The sequence below is a fragment of the Dipodomys spectabilis genome, unplaced genomic scaffold (genome assembly GCF_019054845.1).
Source record: "Dipodomys spectabilis isolate Male_0828 unplaced genomic scaffold, ASM1905484v1 ptg000002l, whole genome shotgun sequence".
Classification (NCBI taxonomy): Eukaryota; Metazoa; Chordata; class Mammalia; order Rodentia; family Heteromyidae; genus Dipodomys; species Dipodomys spectabilis.
The window spans coordinates 257,122-279,572 of NW_024870679.1; the positions used below are offsets into that span (position 1 = coordinate 257,122).

The following is a 22,451-nucleotide window of genomic DNA, read 5'->3' on the forward strand; positions in this document are numbered from 1 at the left end:
AGATACCAACTCACACAAGTTAGAATGGCTAGAATCAAGAACTCTAATAACAAAGGATGCTGGATGGGATGTGGACAGAAGGGAACTTTACTACATTGTTGGTGGGAGTGTAAACCTGTTGAACCACTTTGGAAAGCAGTATGGAGGTTCCTCAAAAGACACTACATAGAGCTCCCCTATGAACCAGCAATCCCACTTTTGGGCATTTACCCAAATGATCACAAATAAGACCATACAAAATATTCCAGCACAACTATGTTCACTGCAGCATTATTTACCATAGCTAAGATATGGAACCAACCCAGATGCCCCTCAGTAGATGAATGGATCAAGAAAATGTGGCATATACAGGCACAAAGAAACGTAAGTCCCATGGTTTCCCTTATTTGCAATATCTAGTATATGTATGAGTCAAGCTGAAAAGGTCAGATAATGTGATGTCAGGAAAATGAACCCTTAGATATGTATTTTAATGTTTTTTTCTTTCATGCATGTGTTTCTAACGCATTTATAAGATTATCTCTTTGTTGCTTTGTATGTCCCTCCCCCACAGTATAACACCTGCTTTCACTATATTTAATGTCAGTATAACTTGTGGAGGAGATGGGGAAAAACCAGTTGTTTAAGGATACAGGTGGACCTGTTGCAACAATGAGAAGTACAAGTTGTCATGTCCAAAATGAGCTTTACAACGTCGGTGCGGGGGGGGGGGGGGGGGGAGGGCGGGAAGGGGGGGGAAGGAGAAGGATTGGGATTGGGGGGGAGGGGGGAGGCTGGGAAGGGATGTGAAGGGTAAACCAAAGGAGGAGGTTGCAATGCTTGGTAAGAAATGTATGCATTATCCTGCCCATGTAATTATAACCCCTCTGTACAGTATGTTCACAAATAAAATTAAATTAAATTAAAAAAAAAAGAAAATGTGGCATATATACACAATGGAATTCTATGCCTCCATCAGAAAGAATGACATTGCCCCCTTTGTTAGGAAATGGAAAGACTTGGAAAAAATTATATTAAGTGAAGTAAACCAGGCCCAAAGAAACATAGGTTCCAAAGTTTCCCTTATTTGCAATATCTATTATATGTCTGAGTCAAGAAGAAAAGGTCAGATAAGGTGATGTTAGGGAAATGAACCCTAAGATATGTATTCAAATGCTTTTTTTTCTTTCATGCGATTGTTTCTAACACAATTATAAGAATATTTCTTTGTTGCTTTGTATGTCCCTCCCCCACAGTGTAACCCCTGCTTTCACTATATTTGATGTCGGTATAATTTGTGGAGGGGAAGGGGAAAAACAAATAGTCTTAATAGGCATTCAGGTGGACCCATTGCAACAATGAGATGTACAATTCGTTATGTCAAAAATGAACTTTACAACTTTGGTGCGGAGTGGTGGGGAGCAGGGAGGATTGGGAGGGGGGGCAGAGAGAGGATGGGAAGGGATGGGAAGGACAAACAAAAGAGGAGGCTACAATGCTTGATAAGAAATGTACTCATTATCTTGCCCATGTATGTGTAACCTCTCTGTACATTATTTTCACAATAAAAAAATAAAATAATAAAAATAAAATAAAAAAGAAATAAACAGAAAAAAAAGAAAAAGAAATGTGGGGCCAGGCGCTGGTGGCTCAAGCCTGTAATCCTAGCTACTCAGGAGGCGGAGATCTGAGGATTGCGGTTCAAAGCCAGCCCAGGAAGGAGAGACCGTGAGACTCCTATCTCCAATAAACCACCAGAAAATCGGAAGTGGCACTGTAGCTCAAGGGCTAGAGTGCTCGCCTTGAGCTGAAGAGCTGAGGGACAGCACCCAGGCCCAGAGTTCAAGCCCCAGGGCCAACCAAAAGAAAAAAAAAAAGAAGTATATATACACATTGGAATTCTATGCCTCCATCAGAAAGAATGATATTGTCCCATTAGTTAGGAAATGGAAAGACTTGGACAATATTATATGAAGTGAAGTAAGCTAGGCCCAAAGAAACATAAGTCCCATGGTTTCCCTTATTTGCAATTACTAGTATATGTCTGAGTCAAGCAGAAAAGGTCAGATAAGTTAATGTTAGGGAAATGAACCGCAAGATAAGCATTCAAATAGGTTTTTCTTGTTTTTTTTTTCTTTTCTTGCAATTGTTTCTTACATGTTTATAAGATATTTTCTTTGTTGCTTTGTATGTCCCTTTTTCACGGTATAACCCCAGTTTTCACTGTATCTGATGTTGGTATAATTTGTGGAGGGAAAGGGAAAAAACAAATTGTTTAAATAGGGATAGGGTGGACTCATTGCAACGATGAGATATAGAAGACGTTATGTCTAAAACAAACTTTACAACTTTGGCTGGGGGTTGCAGGGGGAGGCGGGAGTGTGGTGGGGGCAGATGGGAAGGGGTGGGAAGGGGAAACAAATAGGTGGCAACAATGCTTTATAAGAAATGTACTCATTATCTTGCCAATGTATTTGAAACCCCTCTATACAGTATTTCCACAACAAAAAAAAAGAATATAATATGAGTCAAAATAATTCTAACAAAATGATGCAAATTAGAGTACCGGTATTTCAGAGCCATATATTCAGTAAAGGATTTTATGCAGTGTATCACACACATTATTATCTCTTGTCATTAGAAATTTTACAGTTGGTTTTGAAGGATTTAAACACTACATAATATTTGTGGGATATACCAATTCCTGCCTATTATATAAACTTCAGTATGTACCAGGGCGAGAAGAGTGAAATTCAAAATGAGTAAGGCACTGGCTTTGGGTAGATTCAGTTCCATAGCTCCCAGCCAAGAGTCAGTTTGAATATGAAGGAGACAAGGATCCATGGGAATAAAGAAAGGGACTTCCTGTGAGGAGGAAGAGTAGGCAGGAGAGAAGCAGTGGAAAGATGCTGCAAGCAGGACCCATAGAGGATGAATGGGGAAACAGGAATCCAGAGGCAATGGAGATGTCACAGCAAAGATTCAGAAGACAGTCTTCCAGGGGTCAAACCCCAGGGTTCCCATCATTTACTCACTATCAGACCTGGAAAGAGAACCTGCCTCTGTACACCTTCATTATCTTGTCAACAATATAAATAAAACTAGTCCTGCCTGATTCACTACTGTAGCGGTTAAGGAAATCAATAATGTTTTTTAAAAAAATTTTGCCATAGGATTGTCCTGTTACCTCCAGTGAACAAATGAGACAGTGAGTTAATAAGTGTCACTGTGTCCTGAAAATTATAAACTACCAAGGAAACTAGGCTAAAGAAGAACATTTCTGTCAGAAAAAACAAACCAAAAACCTGCCTTCCAACTGGCTTCTTCATAGAGTTACTCTGTAAAACTTCCTTTCTTCTGTAGCTGTTAGAGAACACAAAGAAATGGGGTTAACATGACCTTTCAACTACTGTGCTAGACACAAGAGAAACTCAAGATTGCTTTTCTTTAGATTTGACTTTTAAGAAAGCACTGGGAAGCTGGGCGCTGGTGGCTGGCTAATGCCTATCATTCTAGCTACTCAGGAGGTTGAGATCTGATGATCGTGGTTCAAAGGCAGCTAAGCAGTAAAGTCTGTGAGACTCTTACCTCCAATTAACCCCCAGAAAACTAGAAGTGGTTCTGTGGCTCAAACCTGGTAGAGCATTAGCCTTGAGTGAAAGAGCTCAGAGACAGGCCCTGAGTTTAATCCCCATAACAAACAAACAAAAAACACTGGGAAAAGGATGATAAAATTGTAAATATTCGTTTCTTTCCTGGTCTTTGCTTTTTTTCTCTTTCTTTATTCTATACTTCCCTCTTTTCCTCCTTTCTTCCTTCCTTTTTTTTTTTTTTTTTTTTTGTCAGTCTTGGAGCTTGAACTCTGGGCCTGAGCGCTGTCCTTCAGCTCTTCAGCCCAAGCCTAGTGCTCTACTACTTGAGCTACAGCGCCACTTCTGGTACTCTGGTGGTTTATTGAAGATAAGAGTTTCATGGACTTTCCTGCCCGGGCTGGCTTTGAACCATGATCCTCAGATCTCAGCCTCCTGCGTAGTTAGGATTGCCGGTGTGAGCCACCGCTCCTTCCATTTTCTCTCCTCTCCATTCCCTCTCTCACTTTCATTCTCTCTTCTCTCTTTCCCATCCCATCCTTTTTTTCTATTTCCTTTTTCTCTCTTCTCTCCTCTTATTTTTCTTCCCATGTTCCTCCTCCTCCTCTATCTTTTCCCAATAATTCCCCTGACTTCCTCTCTCTCCCTCTCCCATTTTCATCATTCTCTCTCTCTCTGCCACTTCCCTTTTCTCCCTATCTTTGCCTGTCTTTCCCCCTCTCACCTCCCCTACTCTTTGTTCCCCTCACTTCTCTTTATCTGTCCTTCTTTCTCCTCCCCCATGCCCAATTGCAGTGCAGGACTAAAATGCTGAACATAGACGCTTTCAAATCCAAATTAAACAAGAGAAGAAGGTCATATACAGGATTAGTGGTTTCCAAAAGCTATTGCCTGAATTACACCAAGATACAATTAAAATTATCCCAAACTGATTTTCTCCAAATAACAAGCAAACACTGGGGCCCTTCTTGGAACGCTTACACATTAAAAAAAATTATCTTTAAGAATTTGCACAAAGCAGTTTCAATTTCACGTGTCAATTTGTGAGTACAATCATCTTGATCGAAGACACCTCTTTCATGCTTCTCCTCAACCTGCCCAGCTCCTTAGTTTACATGGTTCCATTTTCACATATAAATATCGAATATTATGACTGTATTTGCCCACCCTCCTCTCTCCGCCCACCCCGCGCCCACCATCTTGACCTCATGTTCACATGTTCAGCTTCAACACAGTAAATTGTTTAGTGGAGTTAAACAGTTCAGAATAGACACCAGGCTGAGACCTTACTGTTCTTTCTAACATTTAACCTTTCTTTGCTTGTAACATTCAACAAATGTTGAAATAAAGAGATCAGAAAAGAACGTAGTCCAAGCAGCTCAGCTGCTGAGAATCTATGAACTAGTGCACATGGACAGCATGAAGATGGGCAAGCCGTGCAATGAGGTTTAAAATGGACTAGTGAAGACTACTTTTGCTCTCAGCTTTTCCAATTCCAGGAGACTACCCTCGGGGAAACATCTGAGAACTGAGGGTAATGGTGAAGTTGGGGCAAGAGAGAGCTGGAAGGAGCGACCCTCCAGCAGTGACTCTGCTGGGGTTGGGGGCTAGGGTTTGGTCCCTCAGTGCCAGGAGGGAATTAAGGTCCCTTGAGGCAGAGGAGGGTAGGTGTCCCATGCAGGGCTCTCTGCTGCAGCCCCTGCTGGACACCTGAGGAACAGCAGCTCTTCCTGTGTATACTTTGGTAGGGTTCACCACCCCATGGCTGCCTGGGGACCGAAGGAGCCTTGGGAGCTGAACTACCAGAAGCACTCTGGAGGGTTACACACCATGGAGCTTCCCATGTCTTCCCACTCCACTGCTGCCTTAACCTCTGACCCCTCCCCGACATCCTACCCCACCCACTCCCAGATAGTAAAATTGCTATGGACCTAGCTCCCTGTTGCTGATCCTTAAGGAAATAGCACACCAATGACCGTGTTTCTCCACAGAACTCACCTCTGTGTGGGCTCTGTAGTCAGGAGACAAGTTCTCAATTGCCTTGGCTCTGAGTTCTTCTGTCTGGCTAGTCAAGAAAGCACTACTTTTAAAGCTGAGCATCAAATCACATAAGGCAGCCTGCCAAGTAAGTGTTGTGCAAGAGGAACAGTGAAAATGAAACTGTATTCATGTGCTGCTGAGGTAATCAGAGAGCTTGAGCACAGTTCCTAGTTAGTAAGAGGATCAACTTTATGAGCAAAGGGAGGAAAAGTCCAATGTTCTGCATCAGCTTCTCAAACTGTAAACCAAGCAAATAATAAAACCAAAGCAGAATAGTCAAAGATCACTGGTATTTATTCAGGAAGAACAAGGTATCATAATAGAAATATGACTGCTATGTGAAGCACAGGAGTAATCAAAGAACTTGAGATATCATGATGTTTGGTTTTAAACCAACAAACAGAAAAGTTTTCTTTCACCCACATAAAATGGCATAAAATATGCCATATAATTTGGATAACATGTAATGTCTGTTTCTGTTTTAGACTCTACTTGAAATTGAAAGGTTATTATGGTATAAACTAGAAAGTAGCATTCATTACTAAGATCATCTACCAAGCTGAAAAATACTCTTTGAGGGGTCCACTAATTCCTACCAGATGGGAACATGGTCATAGGCAGGTAATTTTAATGTGAACTGGGGGTTAACTGCAGGTCCTGTCACACTTCAGCAACATAAGCCCAGAGATATTGGAGCCCTTGTCTTTGCTTGGCAAGCAGGAACCGTCTCCTGTTCTCTTCTGTCTAATTCCTGCCGCCTGCCCCCCCCCCCTGCAAAGAGTTTTTTGAGCAAGTAAAAGCCACACAGGAGAGTGAGCAGGGGGATCAAAAAATTGGTTGTCCGTAAATGTTTTATTTTTCCCCGTGTGAACCCAGAGAACTACAGGAAGAAAAGCTGGGACAGGTGAACAGGGCATTTGTTGCATCTTTTATGTTTCTGGGTTATATTATATAATCATATTTAAAGAAAAGATAAATAATCAAAAAAGAATACGCCTACCACTGTAAGAAGTTCAGAAAAAAACACACTCCCCAAACAAGAACATTTCCAAGTATTTGCAGATCTCAGAGACAAATCCACTAATTAGGCAATGGTCAGTTCTCAAGGCCATGCAAAGTGGATGCTGTGAATTTCCACCTGATACTAGGAAAGCAGAACACAAGGGAGGACATTTTGTTGCTCATGACAACATTGAAGCAGTTCAACACCTCCACACTCCCACAGATTTCTGGTGCACCTTTTCTGTCCTTAAAAGAAAGACAAGTGTGTGTGTGCACATGCCCAGACTGTGATCCTCTGCCCAAGCACTTTGGGAATAGGCAAGAAGGAAGCAGCCTGCAGAGGGCATGACCATGTAGGGGATGAGACAGAGGTATCAACAAATAATTCTAGCCTGATCAATGACTAAAGCAAGGATTGGAGCAAACAAGTGAACTTTCCAGAACACCTTTCTTTGCCTTTCTGGGAGTCCTCTTTATTGGGCTTCAAGCTTCCCGCAAGCAAGTATGCATCCTGTTGCCCTGCTTTTGGCTGAAGCTTGAAGATTGCACAACTTCTGGGGTGGGTGATGCGCAATAAATGAAGAATATCTCCCAGGGATTTTATCTGAGTTCAACCCAACAATATGTCAGTTGTTTAGCACAGCACCTGGGCCTTGTTGAACAGAAAAAATGTTGCCTTTTGCTGTAACCAGTATTTCACTTTGGTGGGAATTTGCCAAGATATTTTTAAGTTTAAAATTGTTGACTTTTTTTTCTTAAACCAGTATTGAGGCTTGAATTCAGAGGAACTTGTAGTCTGTTTGCCTTTTTCCCTCAAGGCTGGTTCTATCACTTGAACCATTCCTCCACTTTTTGCATTGTGCTGGTTGAGATAACAATCTCACTGACTCTTCTACCTGGGCTGACTTCAAACTGCAATTCTTGAATTTTAGTCTTCTGAGTAGCTAGGGTCACAGGTATGAGCCACCAGTGCCAAGTCATTTATTTGGAATTTTTAAGATAAACTCTTGCTATGAGTTCCAGGTTTGCTTGGAACTCATAATTTTACCTGCTGAGATTACAGGCATGTACCAGCACATGTAGCTCCCTTATCTTTTTTAACTTGCTATATTCATAAACAAATGAAATTACCACAGCTATCTGGCCCACTCCATCCCCACTTATCACTATCTACAGGCACCAGGCCCAAAGCCTCCCTCCTGCAAGAGGTGGTTCCTGCCATTGCAGCTCGCACACCTCAAGCTACTTATCCAGTTAAAGGGTGGCTTCACTGGTCCACATTACAAACTGACTTGGGACAATATATTACCTGCAGAAAGTTCACTTGGGAGGAATGACTGTCGAGAGCCCATCCCAGTGGAGGAAAAGTTACCTTCAACTGTAGCCACAAAAATGGTCAGTGGCTTCCTCATTTCTGTCCTCCCTGAGAGCCTGAAATCCTGTCTCACAACTGCTGTCAGACATTGAGATACTTTACTGGGTCAGGGAAAGCTATAAGTGATCTGCTGAGCTAATCCTTTATTCCTTTACTTTACACCCCATTTTCACTGATCTACATTTTCAGCTCAAAGCCGTAAGTAAATTATACCTCAGCCTTAATCAGGTAGGCATCTTCTATATTAAGACCTTGAGTGACTGTGAATAATCTCAGGGATGATCAAGGCTGTAAGAGGGAAGTCTGAAGTTGCTTGAAAGCACATACAGGTGATAACTTAATGGAATGAAGGGGGATGTGGAAGGCCTACGTGGGGTATCAAAACTGTTTGTGGAGAGACTAGAAGAGCATGTGGGACAAAATGTTCTCAGTTCCAATAGAGAGTTTCCTTCAGACAGGTATCATTGAGCCATGTCAGAACAACATTGTGACAAACACAAGATTTTTCTGGGTATCTTGAAGGAACACAAGCTTTACCCAGCAGAGAGTAGAATCCATCTCTCAAGAGGAAGCTGGGAAATTACTACCCAGTACCTACGGGGCCTTGCTTGATTTAGGAGTTAGAATTTTTTTCTATCACAGACGTTGCTTGGCATAAGCACTGTTATTTTAAGGATAGCCTCCATCTTACAAGAAGGTATTTTAACTTAGACACCTTGTGTTTTAAGTATTGTTTTCCTAGGGGTTGGAGGTGTGGTTCAATTCTTACTCAGGTGAGTACAAATGGTTTTTCTGAGTTTTTGCTTTTTACAGGTATCTTGGTTTTAGTTATTGCTCAGGTAAATTTTTAAACACTTTTAAACTAGCTAATTGCACAGATTGTAAAACTAAGTTCTGACTAATCAGAACAAAGGGCAGTGACATATTAGGCATAAAACTCGGATGGCCTTCTGGCTCAGGGTACTTGCTTACATGGCTTCCTGTCTAAAAGAACTTTGTCTTGCTGAGTTCAAGTTGGTGCCTTTATTCCTACAAGTGTGACACTCCAATCTCTCAACGTATTTCCAACACTTTTAGGACCCATCTTGGATTTTTTGGCATTGACTAAGAGGATCAAAGGAAGTTTTTGTTTAGGAGGAGACATGTTCTACTGCCCAACCTCAGCAGCCTCCAGGTCTGGTTGACATTGGACCTGCAGTTCAAGGTTAATCGGGAATGTGAGGAAGAAACCACACCAGGGACCTCAATAACTCATGACCCCATGTATGCCAAGGCAGGAAAAATGATACTACAACCACTGAGCTTTTCAGTGGTCCAGTGTATATATGACTGAGCATATGTCCAAGGAAAGAAGCTAGACAAGACACTGTCTCATTATTTGATTCTCCAATTAGGGAAAAAAATGTTGGAGGTTGCAGAAGCAGTCTCATTCCAGATGAGAAATCTCAGTAGCAGAGTGTCTGTATGAAAGGGGCACACAAGGAACTTCCAATTATGGAAGTTGAATATGGACCTGCTCAAAATGTGTAGAGGTGTAGACAAAGAAGAATGGGGAAGGAGAGCACCTTCATAATCATCCATGGATATCTTCTAAGCAAACAAGGATAAGGGTGGCTTGTGAGGGATGGAGGATATAGTGAAAGGAGTAATATGGATTTGGATGCTGTAAAGAACATAAATTGATTGGACCAGGGCCTGAATGATATCCACTTTTTTTTCTGCCAGTCCAGGTTAGTCCCTGAAGGTCAATAAATCTATTGGGATAGGTCAATCTAGGACATGAAGGAAAACAACTTGATTAGGGTAGGCTAGGACAGAATAGGAAGGCCCCAAAGGACAGCAATTCAATTGGGCTAGGCTATTTTAGACTCTGAAGATCAACAATTCTATTGGGCCAGAGCATTCCAGGTCCTCAAGAGCAATAACTTGGTTGTACTAGCCAGGGAAGGTCAGATAGCGAAAGACAACCCTATTGGGCCAGTTCAGGCCAGGTAAGGCCCTGAAGGGTGACAACTTAATTGGGCAAACACAGGCTCTGAAGAACAAGAACTAGATTGGAGGATGACAACTATTGAGCCTGGCCAAATCCTGAAGGCTGACAAGTAGATTGTAGAAAGTAAAATAAGGTATAGGAAAGAAGCAACACCACAAAATAATAAGGTAGGGACTGTGGATATTGTTCAATGTCTCATTAAGAAGAAGAAATTTATATGGAACCACAAAAGGTTCTGAATAGACAAAGCAAATCTAGGTAACAACCATGCTGAAGTTACAATTTCAGTCCTCAAACATTCCTACAGAACTATTATAACAAAACAGCTTCGTGCTGAAGCCCAATGGAATAGACTAGAATGTCCAGAATTAAACCCATACACTCACATCCATCTGATATTTGACAAAGAAACCAAAAGTATGTGTTGGAAAAAAAGATAGTTCCCCCCATATTGGTGTTGAGAAACCTGGATATCCATATGTAGAAAACAGAGATAGTGATTCGAAATGGATCGAAGACCTCAACTTAAGAACTGAGACTTTAAAACTATTACAGAAAAGATTAAGAGATACATTAGGATTTCTTGACATTCAGGGACTTTGGATTTTCAGGAGCACCAATTAGAAAGGAAATAGACAAATAGGATGGCATCAAACTAAAAAGACTCTGTAAGGAAAGACAAAAATGACAGCCTGCAATATGGTATTAAGATCTTTACCAACTTTGCTTTACTGGATATTAGACAAAGGCTTAATATCCAGAATATGCAAGGAGTTTAAGAAATTAATCCGAAATCAATAACCTAATTAATAAATGGCCAAGGAGCTAAAGAGTGGCTGCCTGGAAATAAGAATGGCCAAAAAAACACTTGAGGAAATTCTCAGCTTCCCTGGTGAAAAAGAAAATGCAAATCAAAACAGCATTGAGATTCCATCTCACCCTAATAAGATTGGCCATTAGCAACAGTACAAACAACGCTGGTGGGAATGTGGGGAAAAGAAACACTATGATATTGTTGGTAGGAATGTAACGTAGTGCAACTACTTTAGAAGGAAGTTTGGAGATTTCTTAAGCACTAAACATAGAAGTACACACTATGTTCCATCAATACCACTCTTGGGTATCCATCCAGAATATTACCCAGAATAGAACGGGTTAGGATATGCTTGTTAGGTTAATTCAATTGGTAGCTGACTAGAGAGAGTAGCAAGTGGTATTCAGGCAAGGGAAAGGTTTATTTGCAGGCCGCCTCTTGTCAAAGTGGAAGCCTATGCAGCAGGAATAAAAGAGGGTGGTACCACAGCCAGGCCAGACTTACCAAGGCCAGGAGTGGAAGAAGGTGTGGCCACACCGGATACAGATGTGACCTGAGCAGGGGGAAAATGGCTGCCTCCAAGTGTGTCATTTACATAGGTGACACAGGTACTGGGTGGAGACGTAAGCAAGAAGAGTGATGAGTCTTCTCTGCCTTCCCAGGGGGGACCTTACATTCTAGCCTTTTAATAATCATGAAATAGTGTGCAGATTCTTTCTGGCTCCTTTCTGCTGACAGGGGACATCGACATTAGGGGTAAAAGGTTGAGATGTGGTCCCCTCTGGGAGAAGGCAGCAGGCAGCAGCTGTCCCTTGGTGGGCATGAGTCCTTAGATGAAGCCTGGAGGAGGCAAGTGTCTTGGATGAAGTCTGCAGAAGTCTCATGAGGCATTGACGGACTGAAAAAACACTAAAGAACAAATAAATGGCAAGAAGAAGGACTTGGGGCTGAAAATTATCTCTTGCATTTCAGGCTGTCCTGGAGTTGGTGGAAATGTCCCTAGCTTTTTCTCACATCTAGAGATTAGGTAGGGAGATCATCAGGTAACAAAGGCAAGAGTGTCAATTCTTGTCCATTTAAAAGGTAGACTGGTATGAACTTTAGTGGGGCAAGGCTTCACACTTCTATTGACCTCCCGCTTCTGGTTTTTGAAAGGGCAGGCACAAAGTGGCTGATGTGACATCATGTCCTCTTACTCCTCTTCATGGCCCCTTGTTCCCCAGACAGGCTGAAGCTAGGTGCTCGTTGCTGAACTGGCTTGTCCCAGTTGCTATTCACAGAGGTTTGAACTCAAGGCCTGGGCACTGTCCCTGAGTACTTCTGCTCAACGCTAGCGCTCTACCACCTTGAGTTATAATACCACTTTCAGTGTTTGGCTGGTTAGAGATAAGAATCTTAGCCATGCTTCATACTGGCTAACCTGCAGGTTAGTTGGGATATGCATTCTTTTTTTTTCTTTATCTTTTCAATAGTTGTTTACTGAGAGTTTAACAGATCTCAGGATTTTTATTTCTTTTTTTTTTCTATTGTGAAAATACTGTACAGAGGGGTTACAATTACATGGGCAAGATAGTGAGTACATTTCTTATCAAGCATTGTAGCCTCCTCCTTTGTTTTCCCTTCCCATCCTTCCCAGCCTCTCCCCGCCCCCCCAATCTTCCCCCTACACCCCCACCAAAGTTTTAAAGTTCGTTTTCCACATGATAACTTGTACTTCTCATTGTTGCAACGGGTCCACTTGTATCGTTATTTAAAGAACTTGTTTTTCCCCTTCCCCTCTACAAATTATACCAACATCAAATACAGTGAAAGCAGTGGTTATACTGTGGGAGAGGGACATACAAAGCAACAATGAAATAATCTTATAAATGCATTAGAAACAAATGCATGAATGAAAAAATCATTTAAACACATATCTTAGGGTTCATTTTCCTAAGGATTTTTCACCCGGGATTGGCTTTGAATTGCAATCTTTGCCACAAAAACCATTTATTATTTCCAATTAAAGCAACAAGGAGATCAAGTAGAATAAGTAGAGCTTACCTGGTCCTTATCAACAATTGACCAACAAATATTCTGCCATGACAAAACTCGTTAGATGTGATGAGAATTTTAGCAAAGACTTCTTTCTGGTAACTCTAACAGTGCTTAGTTAACCAAAGTTACAGAAAGTGCCTTAGCTTTTGCAAATCCAAAGCAATCTTTTACCAGGAATCAGCTGCATGTGATGGAGGCAAGCAAGACTCCAGTCTACTTTTACCATGGTGGAAGTAGTCAGGATGGTCTAGGCAGGAGTGAATCCTGTCTTCCAGGTTGGAAGAGATGGACTGGATCTGGACTGCATGTAGACTGGCTGGCACTGAACACCAAATCTAAACTGGACAGACCTCAGAAATCTCAAACAATTTAATACAAATAACTTGATTACAATGACAGATAACATGTTTACACAGACAGACATACACACATACACATACACACTGAGTACATTAAGTATTACAGCATCCAAAAATTAATGACAATAGTACTATGACATTATTTTGCCCAATATCTAGAACCATGTGGTTGGTAGTAGAATACACAACACCAAACAAAAAAGGCAAAGCTCAAAACGTAAACTTTTTGACAACAATGTTTAGACATCTTTGCTAACAAAGCACATCAGATGGTTGGGCCTCAGTAACCAGGGCCAGTGAAGAGGCAGCAAAAAATGGGTGGAGGAGTACTAAGCTTTTTGGAACGTTAAGGTTCAGATGAGACCAAACCCTTAACCCACCATGTGGCCAAAATGGTGAACTCAAAATGGCAAATTTCTGAAAAAGTGCAAAGAAAACCTGAACAAATGGAAACTCTGATCATTTTCAAAACTAGAGTGGTTAGCCTTTGAGAGGGAACCTTGAGGGCGGACCCCGGGAACCAGCCTGCTTCGCCCTCTTCAGGGCACAAGCCAAAACATTGTAGAAAAGAAAAGGGAGAGCTAGGGAAAGATGGAGAGGATTGACAGAGAGAGAGCCTGAAAGTCAACAGACTTCTGAGCATTTACCATTGCAGTGGCAAAAACTGTTGAAATCTGAGAATGGCATAAAAATTAGGTGTTCTGGCTTTCCAGGAAGCACAGGAGGCATTTCAAAGAGGTTTCACGGCTCAGGCTTGACTCGCAGCACCCCATTAAACGGTAGGAGAGTCAGTCTGGTAAGTGAAGGAGAGCTGACCAGGCAGAAACAGCATGCTGACTTCCCCCAGAGCTCTCTAGAGAGAAAAGGCCAAGCTCCAAAAACCAAGCATCCTTGGCTCCAAAGGTGACCAGCCTTTCGACTAAAGGCCATAGGAGCTCTCTGGCGTGGCACGAGTCTGGACAGAGACTGAGCAACAGAACCGTAGAGAGTAGTTTCACTCACCATTCAGCTGTGCTCTTCTCATTATTGGCATCCAGGAAAGCCATTGATATCTGAGGGTTAATTTTATACCCTGCTATTTTGCCAAAGTTTCTGACCAGTTCAAGTAACTTGGGAGTACAGTCCATGGGGCTCTTTAAATACAATATCATGTCATCTGCAAAGAGGGAGAGTTTTACTTCATCCTTCTCTATTTGGATCCCCTTTATGTTTTCATCTTGTCTTATTGTTGTAGCTAGGCATTCTAATACTAGGTTGAAGAGGAATAGGAAGTGTGCACACCCTTGTCTCGTTCCTGAATTTAGAGGAAATGGCCTTAACTCTTTGCCATTAAGTATAGTGCTGGCTATAGGTTTGTCATTTATACCCTTTAGTGTCTTGAGAAATGTTCTATGGGTTCCTAGATCTTACAGAGCTTTCATCTTAAAGGGGTATTAGTTTAGTTCAACAATGTCCTCAGCAAAACACCTGAGAGGGATACAAAATCTCTGAGTTGGACTTGAGGAGAATGATTTCTTCTAATTCACTAGCTTTATACAAATGGGGTTGGAATTTGAAAACCATTTGTAGTCATCATCCCAGGCTGTATAGAGAATACATATGGAAAGAAAGATCAGGATGCAGACCTGTGCTTCTTCCGTTGTTGTGATAGCCACACTCTTCGTTTTTAACTGACTGGCACCATTTTCGACATTTCATAGTCCATCCTGTAGTGGGATTATTTCAATCTCACAAATGTTTGCTAATTTTTGTTTTCTGTTCTCATCTTTATTTTTGACTAAGTAATAAATGAGTATCATACTAAACACATACACGGCAGGAGAACCGTACTAGTTCCAGACGGACAGGTATTCCTAGTTGTCTGCCAAAAAACATATGCCTTTGTATATATTTTGGCACAGGGGCAAACTACCACATAATGCTCAAATGGAGCACAGGCTTCTGCATTTAACACCCTGTGACATACCTCTCTAGATTTCTTTTTTGAAGCCTCTCAATAGTGTGTACATATATGCATATATATACAGAAATTTTTAAAATTTATTTTTGCCAAATGAAATTAAAAATTATTGGATACATGATTCTACAGCACTTATAGTCCAAGATTTTTCTTTACTGCTATTTAACTGTTAAAGGGCTGGTGCCACTATGATATATATAAGTTGGATTCTACAACACGGTTGGAGCTTTTGCTCTCTAATTCATCAATCTTTTCATTTTCTAGAATTTCCTTGGTTATCTTGCTCATAATTATTTATTATTACGTTTCAGTAGTTGTACAAAGGAATAGTTTCTGAGCATAATATATCTTGAGCAATGTCACCCCTTCCAACATTCTCATCCTCCTTTTTCTATCTAGCCCTTCTCTCACTCTTCTTTATTTTATAGGTAATACATTAGATTCTTGACTACATTCTCCCTTTATTCTCCCCTTCATTAAGCTACCCCTCTTCCTCTTGACCCCACACTTTTGAGTACACAAATCTTGGTGTTTAATTTTGCTGAACTTTGGGTTTTGTCTGTCTAGGGAATTGTAATATTTGTAATCTGAAACATAAACATTAAAATATTCTTCCAGAAAATTTGTGTTACATACATCTTTGAATAACAGCATATTGACATACTGACAGGAATCATCTACATTTTGATTCTATCAATCTAAAAATTAAGTCTTTTAGTGATACTTTAAAGAGGTGTTCTGAGTTTTTCTGACTTTCATTCCACAGTATTTCATTACTTTTCATTTATCTTTTTATGAACAACTTTTTACTTAAAATATTTTATTATCTTTAATTTTGATGAGTTGCAGAGGCTAGCATTTCTTCCAATATGTCTTCTAATCATCTTATTAGTTACACTAATAGGACTGATATTAAGTTCAGGTTTTATACAGCAGGCCCTGATATATTCATTGCTTTTTTCGTTTCCATTGTACCTTTTGTTTTTGACATATTTAAACTCAATATTTATTGTTTTTATTAAGGAGTTGTACAAAAGGGTTATAGTTCCACAATTCGGATTATGAGTACGATGGATCTTGGGTAATGTCCACCCTTCCCTCACTTTCCCCTTATTTTTTCCTCTGGTCCCTACCCAAAAGTACATTATTTACTTTTAACATAATGTTTGTTAAATACCATAACTACATTTGCTCACCATACCTCCATTCCTATGTCCCCTTTTTGTTTTCATGTTTTTAAAAAATACCGTGATATTATATTGAAAATTAAGATTCAGAGAAAAGAATGGCTTCTTTATTACTTCCTAATAGAAATCTTGAGTCTATTCTGTTTTGTTGGCATTCATGCAAAAAGCACGAAGCATTACACCCCATAGAGTCTCTTTCTTGGGATTTTCATTCTCCTTCTTCTCTTGATGTATTTCTCTACAATTATCTTTATATTTATTATTAAATTCTTCATTAAGCATTTCTTCTTGAATCTACAAAATGAAAAAGTAAACCCTGAAAATAAAACTTACTGAATATCAAGAGTTTTCCCTTAACAACCCTAGGAGCTAAGGATGTATCTCTCTCTCTCTCTCTCTCTCTCTCTCTCTGTGTGTGTGTGTGTGTGTGTGTGTGTGTGTGTGTGTCTGTGTCTGTCTGTCTCTCTATCCCCACATTCCACCACAGTGTTCTTTGACACATTTGTCTAATGTTTCCTCCTGAGTCATGGGTAGTAAGAACATATGTGGCCCTAGCTCCCTGAGATTCTCTCAAGAAGGTGGGAGGAGCTCCCAAAGGCTGGCTCACAAGTATCCTTGTGATATATCCCAGGCCCCATCCAGACTCACCTTCAGCTTGTGTTCCAGCTTCTTTTCCTGATCTCTTATCAGATTCTCTCTTTCCCTTTCCATTTTCTCCTGTAGCTGGGCCATATTTTCCTTGTAGCTTTTCTCTTGGGCCTCCATCTTTTGCTGCTACTCCTTCTGTTCCTGTCTTATCATCTCCAGCTTTCTCTCAGCTGCTTCCTTTGCAGCCTGCTCAGCTATTCCACATTGGTTTTAGAGAAGAAAAACAATAAGAATCAGGCCTTAACCCTAATCCACTGAGATCAGAACCCAAACTGTCTCTGAATTTTTCCAGCGATCAAACCCAGGCACATGTGAGAATAACATGGAAATGTGCTGCCACACTGGCTATGACTAGTCCTGACCTATTATTTTTCAGATTTAGCATCTTGTACATTCCAATGTAGAACAGAAAGTTCCTTTCATAAAGATCTTCATGTCCATCAGTTAAGGTTTTCAGGAACCAACCCCCTCTTCTGAATGTGTTACCTTCCCCAGTACCTGCTATGGCCTTCACTCCATCAGTGAGAGCTTTGTCTGACTGTAGGATCAATTTTTCTGTAGCATCCTGGGACTGCAGGAAGGTCTGGAGAACCTCATTTGCCTAGGAGAGCAATAAACCAGTGGAATATGTCAAACAACAAAAGTCTGTCCTCTTGTTGCAGAAATTATTTCCTTCTAAATCCTGTAAAATTTCAATTGGCTTCAAGATTCTTCTGTGTCTGTTCCTTCTTGTACCATAATAGCAAAGCCAATCTCTCTTGTAGTGCTTAGAAGCATTTTATAGCAGCCTCTGCCCTAGCTCTCCAGTGTTTTTTTTTTTTCATTCACTGTGGGGCTTGAATTAATGACCTGGCTTCTTCTGACCTTTGTGCTCAAGACTAGCACTATACCATTTTGAACCACAATGCCACACCTGGTCTTCTAGTGGTTAATTGGAGACAACAGTACCACAGACTTTCCTGATGGCTATGAACTGAAATCCTCAGATCTCAGTCTGCTGCATAGCTAGGATTACAGGCATGAGACACCAGCACCCAGCTTCCAGCTCTTTTTTTTTGAAACAGAGAAATCCATTGCTATTCCAGGATATCAATGAGATTTACATGTACCTAAAATGTATATCCTCTGTCTGGGCACTGGTGGCTCAGACTTATAAATCATATCTAGTCAGAGACTGAGATATAAGGCATTCTCATTTGAAACAAGCCAAGGTAGAAAAATCCACAAATATCTATCTCTAAAATAACCAGCAAAGAACCAAACTAAAAGCATGGGTTAAATGTGAGTGCACCAGACAAGAAAGCAATCAGAACAAATAGGAATCCTAGGCTCAAAACCCATACCAAAATTAATAAATAAATAGATGGATAGATAGAGGGATGGATAGATGATAGATAGATCGAGAGAGAGAGAGAGAGAGAGAGAGAGAGTTAGGTAAACTAATATCCCTACATTTTATTCTTCTACCAAGATACCTGTATTCTTCCTTTAAACTACATGGAATCCTCTGAAAATTCATCTTGACTTTCATTCTACTCTTAGAGAAATTTTTCCTGAGCTAACTCTAGAGTTCTGTATGCCTAAACTATGAACTGTCTACCAGGTTTACCAAGTATAGGGTCTAGGAATTTGCAACTTGTTAGCGTCCCTATGCCTCACATTTCTCAGCTACAAAACTTGGATAACGTTAGTAGTAATTTATAGGATATTTCCGAAATTCAAATTATACTTATTCAAGTAGGATGAAATTACAGGTTCCTGAATATTCATGATATAAAATAGGGTGTTGAAAGTGAGACATAGTGGTGCATACTTCTAATCATAGCATTGTGGAGGCTGAAATGGAAGTGATATGAATTGGAACCAGCCTTAACTACATGAAACACCTTGAGGTAAATCAAATAAAAAGAAAAAAACCCAAAATGAACCATAACATATAATTTTGAATATGTGTGAGCATTATTAACACTCATATTGTTACCATATTAATCCCATCATTATTTTTACTTGGTGTTCATGCCAGCATGACATACCTTATCTTGTTAAATTTAATTTGCTATTTGGTTCTGAAGCAAGTTTCTTGTGACTAGACCAAAGGGGTATCTTTAATTTTTAAATCTCATCAACTTGACTAAGAACCAATCGAATAATTTGGCCCATGAAAAAATTCTACTCTATCTGGGAGTTTCTGGTTTAAGAATAAATAATGTTGGATATAGAAGGAAAAATGCAGACTTTCTTCTCACATGTGATTCTGTGTTCTTTAATAATGAGATTTTCTGATTAACTGCAATTCATCCCCTTATTCCTCACCTTTACCCCTCTCCTAGAAACTAGCTTGTGGTCCTGCTCAATCTTCTTCTTGCCTTCCAAGTAGAGATTATGTCCTCCAGGTATAGAGAAAGTGCCATTGGAAATGTTTTCCATGAAAGACCGGGAAATTTTTTTTAGTTTCGTCTGGCAGTATTTGACAGAAACATCTTCATTCTGCTGGATGAAATCCTTCTTTCTCTCTATGGTGTTCTGTTAAGAACATAGGAATACAGAACAAAGAAGGTATTAGAAAAAAAGTCTATGGTGATCTACCTGGAGAAAGTAGGTGAAGGCCTGAGTACATATTGGGACAGAAAAAACTGTCTGAGTAATATTGGTAAGTCCCTGAACATTCTGGGAGCCAGGCTCATTCTCTGTAAAATGATGGGATTCAATCACAGTACCCGCATAATTCTTTTAACAGCCCAGTGATGAACAACAATAAAGCCATAAAATAAGCAATGTCAAGTGGAACGTGGCTAAAAGGACAGTTATCTTAGGATGTGTGTTGCAAGGATGAAAATGCATACATTAAAAAAGTATGCAATTATCACTGAAGTTTCTCATATGTTCATACTTTTGGAAACATTCATTAACTCACAAAATGTACATATAAGCACATATAAAAAGTGTTTTGTTGTGCTTTTATCCCAACAGCACCTTGATTGTAGAGCCTGAAGTTATGACCTCATTTGAATAGCCTGAGCAGAGCACTTGTGGGCTTATCCAACATCCACACACTACACTTACGATAAACAGGATTGTGTGTCATATGTCTATAATGGTATATCATAAATATATAAATGCAATTTGGCTTTTTTTAATGCTGTTCATGGGGCTAGAACTCTGGGTTCTGTTACAGAGCTTTTTGTTCAAGGCTAGCACAAATTGAGTCACACCTGCACTTATGGACTTTGGCTGTTTCATTAAAGATAAGAGTATCATGGGCTTTCCTACCCATATTGGCTTTGAACCATGATCTCAGATCTCAGTCTTCTGAATAGGTAGGATTACTGTATGAGCTACTGGTGAATGCGTTTTTTACTTGCCAACCATATTGTAATTTATTATGCAACAATAGAAGATAAATGTCTGGTACCCATCAGCCTGTAGAAATCCTCACACTCATAAATTCCAGGCTACCAAAATACAGATAGGAAATGATCCATAAGATTAAAATGATGAACATAAGCATTGTCTCAAAAGAGGAAGACTTCATGAAAGACAGACCAAGAGAAGACATGGTACCATTAGATCCTTTTGAAACTCCCACTTGTCATCCTTGAATGATAACTCCATGAAGACTGCGATGGCTTCTCTCTCTCAGGCCACATGCACATCCAACAGCTCCTGGAGGTCCTCAGTGGGGAGCCTCAATTGCTGAGCCATGTGCTGGCTGTAGTGGTCGGCTGCCTTCTGCACAGCTGCTGAGTTCTCGTGCTGGGCCAGGGTTGTCACAGCGTTCTCCAAACATGGCACTGTTCCACTGTTGATAGCACTGACATAAGTCTCCACCAGAGTCCTCAGTCCTGGATGAGCCCAATAATTTAAGGATAAACGTCAAGCACACTTCTGTTTTATTCTAAAATTAGCATTCTGAAAATCATTAAGACTTTAAACAACTTTCATACTTTTTTGGTGATATCATGGCTTGAACTCAGGGCGTTGAGCTTACTAAGCAGGTGCTATATGAATAGAACCATGCCACCAACACTTTTTGATTTTTTTCCAGTCCTATGGCTTGAATTCAGGGCCTGGGCACTGTCCCTGTGCTTCTTTTGCTCAAGGCTAGCACTCTACCCCTTGAGCCATAGTGCTACTTCTGCCTTTTTCTGTTTATGTTGTGCTGAGCAATCAAGCCCAGGGCTTCATGCATGCTAGGCAAACACTCTACTACTACACCTACATTCCTAGCCCACTTTTGCTTTGATATTATTTTAAGGATAGCATCCTTTGTATATAACTGTGCTATCATGAATTGTGAGCCTCCTATTTATGCTTTCTGCATATCTGTGTTAACAGGCACAAGCCACCATGCCTAGTTACTGATTGAGGTAGCTTCTTCATGATTTTTTGCCCTACATTACCCCAATTTATTGAAACACAATTCTAAATAACAATGAAAATCTGCATATACAGTTAAAAAGAATTTCATGACAGAACCACTTCTTTTTTAACACACACACACACACACAGGCACACACAGACACATACAGCAGACACACACACACACACACACACACACATATATATATATGTATATATATATGTGTGTATATATATATATATATATATATATATATTAGTCTAAAAATACTCTCCAGGGTGGTTACAGTTACATGAGTAAGGTAATTAGTACATTTACTATCAAGAATTAATACCTCCTCATCCCTTTCCTCCCCACCAACTCCAACTCATAGCTCCCACCACTGAAGTTGTAAAGTTCATTTTCAACATAGTATCTTGTACATCTCACTGCTACAATGGGTCAACCTGTATCTTTATTTCAGGGCATCAGAATCAAAAACAGTGAAAATAGGGGTTATAACATGGGGGAAGAACATACAAAAGAAACAAAAAAATAACCTGGTACATTATAAATACATTAAAAACAACAGCGAGGAAGATAAAAACCACTTGTGTCCCTATCTTGGGGTTCATTTGACTTAGCATCGTCTTATATGGTCATATGTACATAGCTTTCGACCTTTTCTGCTTCTCCTAGACATATACTATTTGTTGCAAATAAGGGAAGCCATGGGACCAATGTTTCTTTGGGCCTGACTTACTTCACTTAATATATATTTTCCAATTCTTTCCATTTCCTAACAAATGGGGAAATGTAATTTTTTTGATGGAGGCATAGAATTCATATAGATAGATAGATAAATAGATAGATAGATAGATAGATAGATAGATAGATAGATAGATAGATAGATAGATAGATAGATAGATAGATAGACATATATCACATTTTCTTGATCCATTCATCTACTGAGGGTATCTGGTTTGGTTTCAAATCTTAGCTATGGTGAATAATACTGTTAACAACACAGTGGCGCTGGGAGCTTTAGTATGGCCTTGTTTGTGATTATTTGGGTATATGGCCAAAAAGTGGGATTGCTGTGTCATAGGGGAGCTCTATGTGGAGTCT

At 40.1% G+C, this 22,451-nt stretch overlaps 1 pseudogene; it reads right to left on the minus strand.

Moving 5' to 3' along the window:
* The window catches only part of LOC122108660, an 87,055-nt pseudogene that overhangs the window by 24,224 nt on the left and 40,380 nt on the right, over nucleotides 1-22,451 (minus strand).